This window comes from Haematobia irritans, chromosome 1, assembly GCF_050003625.1.
Source record: "Haematobia irritans isolate KBUSLIRL chromosome 1, ASM5000362v1, whole genome shotgun sequence".
Lineage (NCBI taxonomy): Eukaryota > Metazoa > Arthropoda > Insecta > Diptera > Muscidae > Haematobia > Haematobia irritans.
In genome coordinates, this window is record NC_134397.1 from 43,822,699 (window position 1) to 43,835,250 (window position 12,552).

At 32.2% G+C, this 12,552-nt stretch overlaps 3 long non-coding RNA genes across 3 annotated transcripts; 2 read left to right on the plus strand and 1 right to left on the minus strand.

Annotated features, from left to right (window-relative positions):
* On the plus strand, positions 1-448 carry LOC142220805 (uncharacterized). The gene is made up of 2 exons (XR_012717916.1): positions 1-177; positions 235-448. It is a non-coding gene; the product is annotated as an uncharacterized LOC142220805 (long non-coding RNA).
* Positions 449-9,185: 8,737 nt separating this feature from the next.
* Positions 9,186-9,554, plus strand: LOC142238490 (uncharacterized). The gene is made up of 2 exons (XR_012722737.1): positions 9,186-9,297; positions 9,366-9,554. It is a non-coding gene; the product is annotated as an uncharacterized LOC142238490 (long non-coding RNA).
* A 1,916-nt stretch (positions 9,555-11,470) lies between these two features.
* On the minus strand, positions 11,471-12,551 carry LOC142238495 (uncharacterized). Its single transcript, XR_012722740.1, has 3 exons — positions 12,247-12,551; positions 12,078-12,182; positions 11,471-12,012 (listed from the first exon to the last, which is right to left on the minus strand). It is a non-coding gene; the product is annotated as an uncharacterized LOC142238495 (long non-coding RNA).
* Position 12,552: the final 1 nt, after the last annotated feature.

A 12,552-nucleotide genomic window follows, 5' to 3' on the forward strand; every position in this document is an offset into this window, starting at 1 on the left:
TTCAACCATCATGAAAAGGTACATCAAAAAGTACATGCAAGTAATTTGCCATCCCTACTGTTAAAAAAGTCATTTTTTTTGTGAAACGCCAAGCGCAACCAGCTTGTTATATTTTAATTAAATAAAAACGAAAATAAAGTTCTGAAAACATAGATTATACGCTTAAAATTGTGAAAGGTATATTGGTGAACAATTTGGTGATTTTCCAAATGGAATAAAGTGATTGTTTTTCAGAAATTTTACAGACACGCTGCCTCCATGGAATAAAAACACTGGTTGATAGACGCAGCAACATGTAACTCGCTACTTGTAACTCAACATCATCATTAATGCCAAAAATGATGTTAAATGTAATGTGATAGTGGTATAAATGTTATATTTTTAAGAATTTGTAAATGTTTAATCAAATTAATAAATATCTAAACAAACGTGTTTTACTCGACCACAATGATTCTTTTACAACTATCTAAAAATGCACTTTTTCTGATTGTTTGGAGGGTCCCTTATTGGCGTCGTTCTAAATTGATCTATAAAGGCACCTAATAATTGCACTCATGCGAAACATTTTTGTAGTAACTTGGCGTGGTACAACTTCTCAATAGTGACGGCGCTTTTCCGACGAGTTTTTGATGTCGTATATGATTGTTTTCGACGTAGTGGGGATTCTCAAAAGAGTCCCCAAATTCAAAAAATGTTGGCAGGGGTAAAACAGCATTAAAATTTATTAACATGCGGGCAATTTGAAATTAGGAACGTACTGGACCGCGTGTTAGAATGATTTCCAGCCGAAGGAATTCACAAAATATCCATTTTAAACTGTTAATAGCATATGAATTAAACTGACGATGTGATCCACATTTTCATCCAGAAGTTGTTGATTTCAACAATTTGTTGTTTTAAACAATTTTAATTGGTTGCACTTGTAATGTTTCTGGAAACTTTTTCTTGTCGATAAGCCACGCATTTTTCATTGGTCAGCTTCTTAATGTTTGCAAGAATGTAGCATCCAAAGATTTTAGTTTTCTGCAAAGAGATTTAAATTTAGTGACTTCTCTAAAGTGTTGATTTAATTTTTCATATTGACGTACCAATTATTATAAACTTTTTGAAGCAGTTCCAGTTAATTGTCCATTTTTTCATCTGCCAGCTTTTTAATGTTTTCAAAAACGTAGAATCCATAATTTTAGTTTTCTGCAAAGAGATATACATTTAGTGAATTCCTTAAAGTTTTATTTCATTTATTATTTTCACTTAAAGGCCGGTATGCACCTCTAGCGAAAAATTTCATTCCCATAAGAAATGCATTGCTATTTATGCTAACGAAATTTTCGGTAGCGTTCAATTTCGTAAGCTGGTACGCACCTCTAATGAAAATAACAGGGTTGTCAAAAGCATATTTTGGAAGCAAACATTTAATTTATTACAATCATTGTGTGCGTAAGAGTTTTAAAAGGTCTGTAAATAATAAACAATTTATTTGAGGAATATTTGGAACATATATTAACAATTTTTAAAAGCGATTAGCTGCTTTACAATTTGTGTACACAGCCCTGTTTTTTTGTTGTAGACTTAAATAAATTTTTGCTACCGAAAATTTCGCTAGAGGTGCATACCGGCCTTTACCTATTTTTATAAACTATTTGGTTATTTGGCTAAAATTTTCCATTTTTTTTATTTCTTGCAATTGACCACGAACTTCGTTGCACAAATAAGTATTGAAAACCACATGGTTTTTTCGTTGCATTTTAGGGTAGTGTTTTGTCAAAGTTTTCTCATATTATCTTCAACACCTTTTCAAAGATTTCGTCAACATTTTGGCAAATTGGAAGTAATTCGCAAACAATTTGAAGATGTATTGAAGATGAGCTATTTCAAGTCAAGTTGAATTTATGTTGAAAATTATATTTACCCTCAAACTGAAAAGTTGTTGCATTTGAAAAACGCTCATCCTGTGTTTATTGGGTATTTTATCGAAAAACATGAAATTCAAAGTGATACAGTGTCATAAATAATCGCAGCAGTGAATATATATATTACTAATTGAAGCATTTCATACATTAAAGGTGAGTATTAAGTTCGAGTTTAGCCGCTAAAATCGCCATTTTTTCACGATTACTTTTCTCTAATAATACTTTTTAAGGAATACAAACTTTTTGAAAACTTGCTTTGGGCTATTCCCCATCAAGTTATAATAAAATCTGCAACAAATATGTATAATTTTAGGCCTTTTTTTACTGTTTTAGTTTTCACTTTAGTGAAAAAAGTCGAACTTAATACCCACCTTAAAAATGCAAGATTTCACTTCTTTTCTGTGATTGTTTTTAAACAGCTGATGACAGTGTTGCATATTTTTGAAGATGTCCTGGATAAACGAGTACTCTGTTTTATTTTTATAAAAATATAATCGTCTTCACACAGATTTTTGTACTTTTAATTTAGTGTTTAGGTGGGTATTAAGTTCGAATTTAGCCGCTAAAGGTGAGTATTAAGTTCGAGTTTAGCCCCTAAAATCGCGAAAGTGAAAACTAAATAACCCTGCCAGCATTTCAAAGTTCCATTTCAACCTCATCGTTACCACAGACTCGTAAATGTCACTTCAACCATCATGAAAAGGTACATCAAAAAGTACATGCAAGTAATTTGCCATCCCTACTGTTAAAAAAGCCATTTTTTTGTGAAACGCCAAGCGCAACCAGCTTGTTATATTTTAATTAAATAAAAACGAAAATAAAGTTCTGAAAACATAGATTATACGCTTAAAATTGTGAAAGGTATATTGGTGAACAATTTGGTGATTTTCCAAATGGAATAAAGTGATTGTTTTTCAGATATTTTACAGACACGCTGCCTCCATGGAATAAAAACACTGGTTGATAGACGCAGCAACATGTAAAGGTGAGTACTATGTTCGAGTTTTTCACCAAAACACTAAATTAAAAGTGCAAAAATGTATATGAAGACGATAACATTTTTATCAAGTCTCTTCAAATTATGGATGGAAAAGATCCATTGTATTGATTGCCAACCATTTAATATTTCGAAATTAATTGATTAAAAAAAGTAACCGTGAAAATAAGCTGGTTTTCAGCTTGAAAACTGAACATAGTACTCAGCTTAACTCGCTACTTGTAACTCAACATCATCATTAATGCCAAAAATTATGTTAAATGTAATGTGATAGTGGTATAAATGTTATATTTTTAAGAATTTGTAAATGTTTAATCAAATTAATAAATATCTAAACAAACGTGTTTTACTCGACCACAATGATTCTTTTACAACTATCTTAAAATGCACTTTTTCTGATTGTTTGGAGGGTCCCTTATTGGCGTCGTTCTAAATTGATCTATAAAGGCACCTAATAATTGCACTCATGCGAAACATTTTTGTAGTAACTTGGCGTGGTACAACTTCTCAATAGTGACGGCGCTTTTCCGACGAGTTTTTGATGTCGTATATGATTGTTTTCGACGTAGTGGGGATTCTCAAAAGAGTCCCCAAATTCAAAAAATGTTGGCAGGGAAGTAAGAAAAATGCATGAAATTAGACATATTTGTTGCAAATTTTATTATAACTTGATGGGGAAAAGCCCAAAGCAAATTTTCACAAAGTTTGTATTCCTTAAAATGTATTATTAAAGAAAAGTAATCGTGAAAAAATGACGTTTTTAGCGGCTAAACTCGAACTTAATACCCACCTTAAACTCGAACTTAATACGCACCTTAAAGCAGATAAATTAACTCAATTGATGCGCAGTTTCTTGTTCCTTCGACAAGACTTTACAGGAATAAGTTTGTTTTCATTTATAATTTTGATTATATAAGGAAAAGTAATCACGAAAACAAAGTGGTTTTCAACTCGAAAACCGAACATAGTACCCACCTTAAGATTTGGGGGCAAGATTTCAAAATAACCTGGCAACACTGCTCAGCCCCGAAATTTGTGTATTTGGTGACGCTCACGGCGTTACTTTCAATTTTCAGTCACGCACACATCTCGCATTGTTTGCGCATTTTCTACATAATACAAATTGATTTATTGAAGTAACTACTGGTACTGTAGGTCTTCGTTGTTTTATTCGTGTACCATTTTTCTTGTATAAATTTGCCATTTTGTTTGTCTTAATACAGAATTAGCCTTTGTATATTTGTGTGGTAAGTAAATTAATCGATAAATAATTGCAAACATTTTCTAAATAGACGCTTTATTTTTTACTATAATACAGTTTACAATATAATACCAATTACTAAAGAAAACGAGGACTTTGCTGCTGTACAAGAAGCAAAAAAAAAAAAAAACAAAATGCCTGAAAATCAAGAAGCTGTCTCTCCGCAAACACGCAGAACTCGTGCACATTCACCCAGTGAGGTACGTGCTAGTGGAAACCCCAGCAAAAAAGAGAAAAAAATTGGCGGTACTCCAACTGTAAAAAGAATTAAACCCAAAAGGGGTCCTGGAAGGCCACTAAAGAGAAAAAACCAAATTTCTGCGACAGGAAAGCCTCTTGGTCGTCCGAAGAAAGTTAAAGATGAATAGGATTTCCACAAAAAAGCCATACTCTTAAATTCTGTCATATATGAAATCCATTCTTTAATGCTGTTACCCTCTCAAACAAATACTCTTGTTTAAATAAAAATTAATAAAATAGATAAGTAAAAAGTAAGAAAAGTCGACAATATTATACCCGGCAAATAAGTACTGACCGGGGGAATATGTATAGGGAACCTACTGCTTAATTTGAATTGACTTCCAAACGAGTCGGCAGATATGTGATCATAAGTGCATATGGAGCAACGGATGTGTATTGGAATTTTATCTAAATTTGGCACTATCATTACTATATGGGGCAATCGTCATTTGTTTTCCAATAAATTATTCAGATTTTTTTCACCAAAAACAAAACTAAATTAAAAGTACAAATATATTTATGAAGACGATTATATTTTGATCAAGTTTTCCCAAATAATGTTTGGAAGATCCATGGAATTTATTGCAAATAATTTGGTATTTCTAAAATAATTTAAAAAAGTAAGCGTGAAAACAAGATGGTTTTCAGCTTGAAAACTGAACATAGTACTCAGCTAAAGGCGTTGAATGTTTTGCGTGCAGTCCTAGTTTCTCAAATTTGGAGCTTGGCTCTGAACTCTTACAATAGTAAAGAAAAAATAATTGGCCAAAAATGTAATAACGATTTCATGGTTCTTATAAGTATTTTACAATTCAGTAGTTTTTCTTTAGGTTGTAGAAAATGAGGATCTCATTCGCATCACGGGAAACCAAGAACAACCAAAAATTTCTTGGGGAAATCGATGTGGAAGGTGAAATATATTTGAAGGGAAATCCAGAACAGAAACTGCAATGCCGTGTAATAGAGATTCGTGGCGACCAATGCATGCCTTATCAGGATATATAGTGTTAAACCAAATTATTTCAGATAAAGCGAAGCCAAAGCGATGTGCGTCCGTGGTTTGACTTTCTCCTATGCACAGGGTCTAAAGTGGGCTAACGGAAATCAAGCAACGTTTTTTTTTAGGTTTGCTTTCTTTAACCGTCCATAATTTAATGTTTAAAGGGTATTTCTAAAATACCTTTTTTACGGAATTAGCAATATACTTGAAATTAGCTTTAATATGAGAATCATATTGCTTATATGGAAAGGAGTCAATATCTCAGTGTAGAAATTTAATCAATCTATCTCCCAGAAGAAAGGCCACCCAAGCTCTTCACTTGAGGATCTCGTTAGCCCAGGGGTTGAACTCTATTAGTATTTTTATAATACACTGTCTATACTAAATATTCTTGAGATAAAGAAAATATATCCACATGTACCAAAAATAGGAAATGTAAATTTTCCTGGGTTGATATCTCGTAGACAAGGCTTTTTCGACAAATTGTATACTGTACATTTTCTATTTAAAACTATCCACACTCTGCTGTGGTAATAGCTGACAAAGATGTCAAATATTTGTATCGACTGTACATTATTCCAAAACATACAAGATTATTTTCATATTACACTAGTTTTATTTAAACAATTATAAATAACATGTTTTGCAAATAGAATTTATGTTGTAGTATCTTAGATTTTAGTATGATATTTGTGATCTGATTAATATTAAAAATGTAATCTTGAGTAAATACTTGACGTGAATACAATGTAAAATAATGTCATCCTTAATTCATATGCAATCATATACAGACAAATTAGAATCGACATCGTTTATAGCGCATACCGCCAAATTTACCAAACAAATAATGCCCGCCAAATTTGTCAAACAAATAATGCCCGCCTTAACAGTCACTTATGCATTTTACATTTGTCAAATTCGGCTTGTAAATTACTTATTTTCATCTAAAATGCTTACATTTTATTTTAAATAATTTAGACTTCTTGTACTTTTTTTGGGCGCCCACGACCCTTTCCTGTGGCAACAAATGTCAAAGCGTTCTTCTTCTTTCTTCTCTTTGGTGGACGACCTGGACCTCTTTTGGGTTTTTCTGCTGCCGTTGTTTTCTTCTCCGAAACATTTTCATCCTTTTTCTCTTTATTTTCAGTTTCGGCGACCTTCGATTTTCGACCACGGACCTCAGATTTGGCCTCACTCGGGGAATGTGCACGCTTCCTGGATGCAACCGGAGATGAACCACCTTCGTCGTCAGAGTTTTTATCGTTAGACATAGTTAATGTTTCTTTGCTACTATATCCCAAGTATATGCAGCGTCTTTTTTAGCAAATTGTTTTATCTAGTGAATTGTATTAACAAGATTAATACTTGAATATATCTAAAATTAATGATTGATGTTGTAACTTACTAAAATCGATAAGAATTTAAGCACCGCGTCTGACTGTATGAATGCTACCAGCAAACAATTTAAATTCAATGACGCCAAAATGAAACAATGATGCCGGCTATGTGCCTTTTTGCAAATTGCCAAATCAAAAGGCGTTGCCAATCGGCATGTTTTATTCACTCTAATTCCGATCGTTTAAACGCTTGCGTACTATGAAGTAGGGATGACATTCGTGACTTTTTATTTTGAATGCCGCAATTTTTCGTGATCCTGAAAAAATAATCTCAATTTGTTAAAATTGTTGCTTTTTAGGATTTTTTCTAGTAAATTGCTTTTTCTAGTAAATTAATACTTGAATGTATTTAAAATTAATTATTGATGTTGTAACTTACTAAAATCGATAAAAATTTAAGCATCGCGTCTGACTGTATTAATGCTACCAGCAAACAATTTAAATTCAATGACGCCAAAATGAAACAATGATGCCTTTTGGTGCCTTTTTGCAAATTGCCAAATCAAAAGGCGTTGCCAATCGGCATGTTTTATTCACTCTAATTCCGATCGTTTAAACGCTTGCGTACTATGAAGTAGGGATGACATTCGTGACTTTTTATTTTGAATGCCGAAATTTTTCGTGATCCTGAAAAAAATCTCAATTTGTTAAAATAGTTGCTTTTTAGGATTTTTTCTAGTAAATTGCTTTTTCTAGTAAATTAATACTTGAATGTATTTAAAATTAATTATTGATGTTGTAACTTACTAAAATCGATAAGAATTTAAGCACTGCGTCTGACTGTATGAATGCTACCAGCAAACAATTTAAATTCAATGACGCCAAAATGAAACAATGATGCCTTTTGGTGCCTTTTTGCAAATTGCCAAATCAAAAGGCGTTGCCAATCGGCATGTTTTATTCACTCTAATTCCGATCGTTTAAACGCTTGCGTACTATGAAGTAGGGATGACATTCGTGACTTTTTATTTTGAATGCCGAAATTTTTCGTGATCCTGAAAAAAATCTCAATTTGTTAAAATAGTTGCTTTTTAGGATTTTTTCTAGTAAATTGCTTTTTCTAGTAAATTAATACTTGAATGTATTTAAAATTAATTATTGATGTTGTAACTTACTAAAATCGATAAGAATTTAAGCACTGCGTCTGACTGTATGAATGCTACCAGCAAACAATTTAAATTCAATGACGCAAAAATGAAACAATGATGCCTTTTGGTGCCTTTTTGCAAATTGCCAAATCAAAAGGCGTTGCCAATCGGCATGTTTTATTCACTCTAATTCCGATCGTTTAAACGCTTGCGTACTATGAAGTAGGGATGACATTCGTGACTTTTTATTTTGAATGCCGCAATTTTTCGTGATCCTGAAAAAATAATCTCAATTTGTTAAAATTGTTGCTTTTTAGGATTTTTTCTAGTAAATTGCAATATTTGTTCAGTGTAAAGTACCCCTAAACTAGATGTCGACTGCTACTTTTACCCTGCCAGCATTTCAAAGTTGTATTTCATCCTCATCGCTACCACAGACATTATAACAATCTCCAACAGTGGTGGGGAAAAGTATTGAAATATACGAAATGTACTATTGCCATCACTATTGTTACAAGAGTCAAGCGTTAAGGCCGGTACTCTGTTCGGTTTTCGCGTTGAAACTCCATACAAAACCAAAAAATGCGAAAAATTTGCGAAATTTTTTCCATTTGTGATACTTTGTTTTTTCGTGTTGAAAAACTGACGTTTATAGCACGGCGCCATTTGCAATGTGAATTAAGAAATAATTTATTTATTAAAAACTATTTGTGCGGGTTTATAAATCAAACACGGACCATATTTTTGTTCCGAAACTATACAAAGGATCAAAGGAATAGCAGATCAATTGCCCAAGGAAAAATAAAATGTTATTTTCTAAAAACACGCAACAACCACCAACTTAATCCAATATCGCTCCCTGTAAAATAGCGCTCCAAGCTACCTAAAAAAACGCCGCTTTCTATGTGCGAAATAATGGTTTCCATAAAAATTTTTCGCAAGAATGAACATAGTACCGGCCTTTAATAGTTAATTATAAATTATTTAAATAAAAACGAAAATGAAGTGCTGAAAACATAGTTTTTACGCCTCAAATATTGGTGAACAATTTTCGACCTTCCAAATGGAATAAAGTGATAGTTTTTCATCCATTGCAAGTTATAAATCAACATAATTCCTTTGTTAAGACCATTTTCAATGTGTTTTTATTGACATATAAATCCCTGCCAGCATTTCAAAGTTCCGTTTCATCCTCATCTCTACAACAGACTCGTAAGTGACACTCCAACTGCGATAGTATTTTGCCATCACTATTCGCATGAAAGTATTTTGCCATCACTATTGTTACAAGAGCCATTTTATATTTTGTGAAACACCAAGCACAACTAGCTTCTTATAATTTATTTAAATAAAAACGATAATGGAGTGCTGAAAACATAGTTATTTCGCTTAAAATTGTAAAAGGTATATTGGTGAACAATTTTTGACTTTCCGAATGGAATAAAATGATAGTGTTTAAAATATTTTTCCAGACACGCTGCCTCCATTGGGAATAAAAGCACTGGCTGATAGACGCTACAACATGTAACTTGCAACTTGTAACTCAACATCAATCTTTTATTAATGCATACAAATATGTTAAATGTGATGTGATAGTCGTATAAATGTTATATTTATGAGAATTTATAAATGTTTAATAAGATTAATAAACATCTAAACAATCGTTTTTAACTTGACCACAAACGATTCTTTTACAACTATCTTAAAATGCACTTTCTCTGATTGTTTGAAGGGACCCTTATTGGCGTCCTTCTAAATGTATCCAGAAGGACACCTAATAATTGTACTCATGTGATACTTTTTTGTAGTAACTTGGCGTGGTACAACTTCTCAATAGTGACGGCGCTTTTCCGAGGAGTTTTAGATATCGTATACGACTGTTTTCGACGTAGTGGGGATTCTCGGAAGCGCCCCCAAATTCAAAAAATGTTGGCAGGGATGTTACCTACAAATAATTTATACATTTTTATTGAAATTAATAAACATTTAAACAGTCGTGTTTTTCTTGACGACAGTGATTCTTTTAAAACTATCTTAAAATTGACTTTGTGTAATAGTTTGAAGGCATCTACAAATTGCACTCTTGCTATTCCTTTTTTTGTAGTAACTTGGCGTGGTACAACTTCTCAATATTGACGGCACTTTTGCGACGAGTTATGGATATCGTATACGTCTGTTTGCGACGTGGTGAGATTCTCAGAAGTACCGTCAAATTCAAAAAATGTTGGGAGGGTTGGCACTTCTCTCCTGACAAGCCATGTTCCCTGCCAACATTTTTTGAATTTGACGGCGCTTCTGAGAATCCCCACCACGTCGAAAACAGTCGTATACGATATCCAAAATACGTCGGAAAGCGCCGTTACTACTGAAAAGTTGTACCACGCCATGTTACTACAAAAAAGTATCGCATGAGTGCAATTATTTGGTGCCTTCAAACTATCAGAAAAAGTGAATTTTAAGATAGTTGTAAAAGAATCGTTGCGGTCAAGTAAAACACGATTGTTTAGAAGTTTATTAATTTGATTAAACATTTATAAATTCTTATAAATATAACATTTATATGACTATCACATTTAACATCTTTTAGCATTAATAAAAGAATGATGTTGAGCTACAAGTAGCAAGTTACATGTTGCAGCGTCTATCAGCCGGTGGAGGCAGCGTGTCTGGAAAAATATCTGAAAAACTATAACATTATTCCATTTGGAAAGCCGAAAATTGTTCACCAATATACCTTTCAAAATTTTAAGCGAAATAGCTATGTTTTCAGCATTTTATTTTATTTTTATATAAGCTAGGGCGCTTGGTGTTCCACGAAATATAAAATTGCTCTTGTAACAGTAGTGATGGCCAAATACTTTCATGTAAATTTCGAACTTTTTGATGCGCTTCCCCATCACAGTTGGCAATTGTTGTAGAGTCACTTACGAGTCTGTGGTAGCGATGAGGATGAAATGGAACTTTGAAATGCTGGCTGGGGTTATAGCCAAATGTAAGCGAGATGTCAGCATTGCGATATATCCTGATTGTGAAGTTCTCCAACTTTAATACTAGGGTAATTCTAAGATTGGGTTTTGGTTTCTGCCAGTTTGCTTTGGGCACATAACCCTTACCAATGACACATTCGTTATTATACCAATCTGTAAATATATTTATTTTTTGGTTATTATATTCCAATCCATTAGTTCTGTAATTTTGTGCAATTTGAACCAACGAAGTATACAATTTAAAATTTTGATTTTGCATCCCTCCCAATAAACACAAACGTTTGAAAAATGCTAAATTTCAACAATTTTTCAAACATTTTTTCAAAGGATTAGGGTAATATTCAAGTTGAGAAATTGTTGAGAAAATCGCGTTCTCAACAAAAAACAGACATTACCCTCAACAGTGAAATTCAACACATTAGCAATAATATCTCAAGTGTTATCCTCAAATTGAAATGCATCGCTACTCAATAATTTGTCAAACAATTTTCGATGCGAGTCAAATTCAAAATTAACATCGTTGCAAATACTTTTCAACCTAAATTTGTATGAATGATATCCCCACTTCAAATTGAAAGTCAAAGCCAAAATTCTATGAATTTTGTATAATTTATTCATTTTCATCAAAATAAAATATATAATAATACACTACACTGCATAATACACTACAATACCAATTGATAAATAATAATCTTATTAAACATATCAACAAATAAGAAAAAAAAAAAAACAAACAACAAAACTTTAAATATCTTAAACATTATTAGTAACACTTTTTCATTGATAATTCGATTTCCTTCTTTTTGGTGTCATAAAACAGCATTAAAATTTATTAACATGGGGGCAATTTGAAATTAGGAACGTACTGGACCGCGTGTTAGAATTGATTTCCAGCAGAAGGAATTCACAAAATATCCATTTTAAACTGATAATAACATATGAATTAAACTGACGATGTGATGCACATTTTCATCCAGAAGTTATTGATTTCAACAAGTTTTTGTTTTTAACAATTTTAATTGGTTGCACTTGTAATGTTTCTGGAAACTTTTTCTTGTCGATAAGCCACTCATTTTTCATTGGTCAGCTTCTTAATGTTTGCAAGAATGTAGCATCCAAAGATTTTAGTTTTCTGCAAAGCGATTTAAATTTAGTGACTTCTCTAAAGTGTTGATTTAATTTTTCATATTGACGTACCAATTATTATAAACTATTTGAAGCAGTTCCAGTTAATTGTCCACCATTTTTCATCGGCCAGCTTTTTAATGTTTTCAAGAACGTAGAATCCATAATTTTAGTTTTCTGCAAAGAGATATACATTTAGTGACTTCCTTAAAGTTTTATTTCATTTCTTATTTTCACTTACCTATTTTTATAAACTATTTGGTTATTTGTCTAAAATTTTCCATTTTTTTTTTAATTTCTTGCAATTGACCACGAACTTCGTTGCACAAATAAGTATTGAAAACCACATGTTTTTTTCGTTGCATTTTAGGGTAGTGTTTTGTCAAAGTTTTCTCATATTATCTTCAACACCTTTTCAAAGATTTTGTCAACATTTTGGCAAATTGGAAGTAATACGCAAACAATTTGAAGATGTATTGAAGATGAGCTATTTCAAGTCAAGTTGAATTTATGTTAAAAATTATATTTACCCTCAAACTGAAAAGTT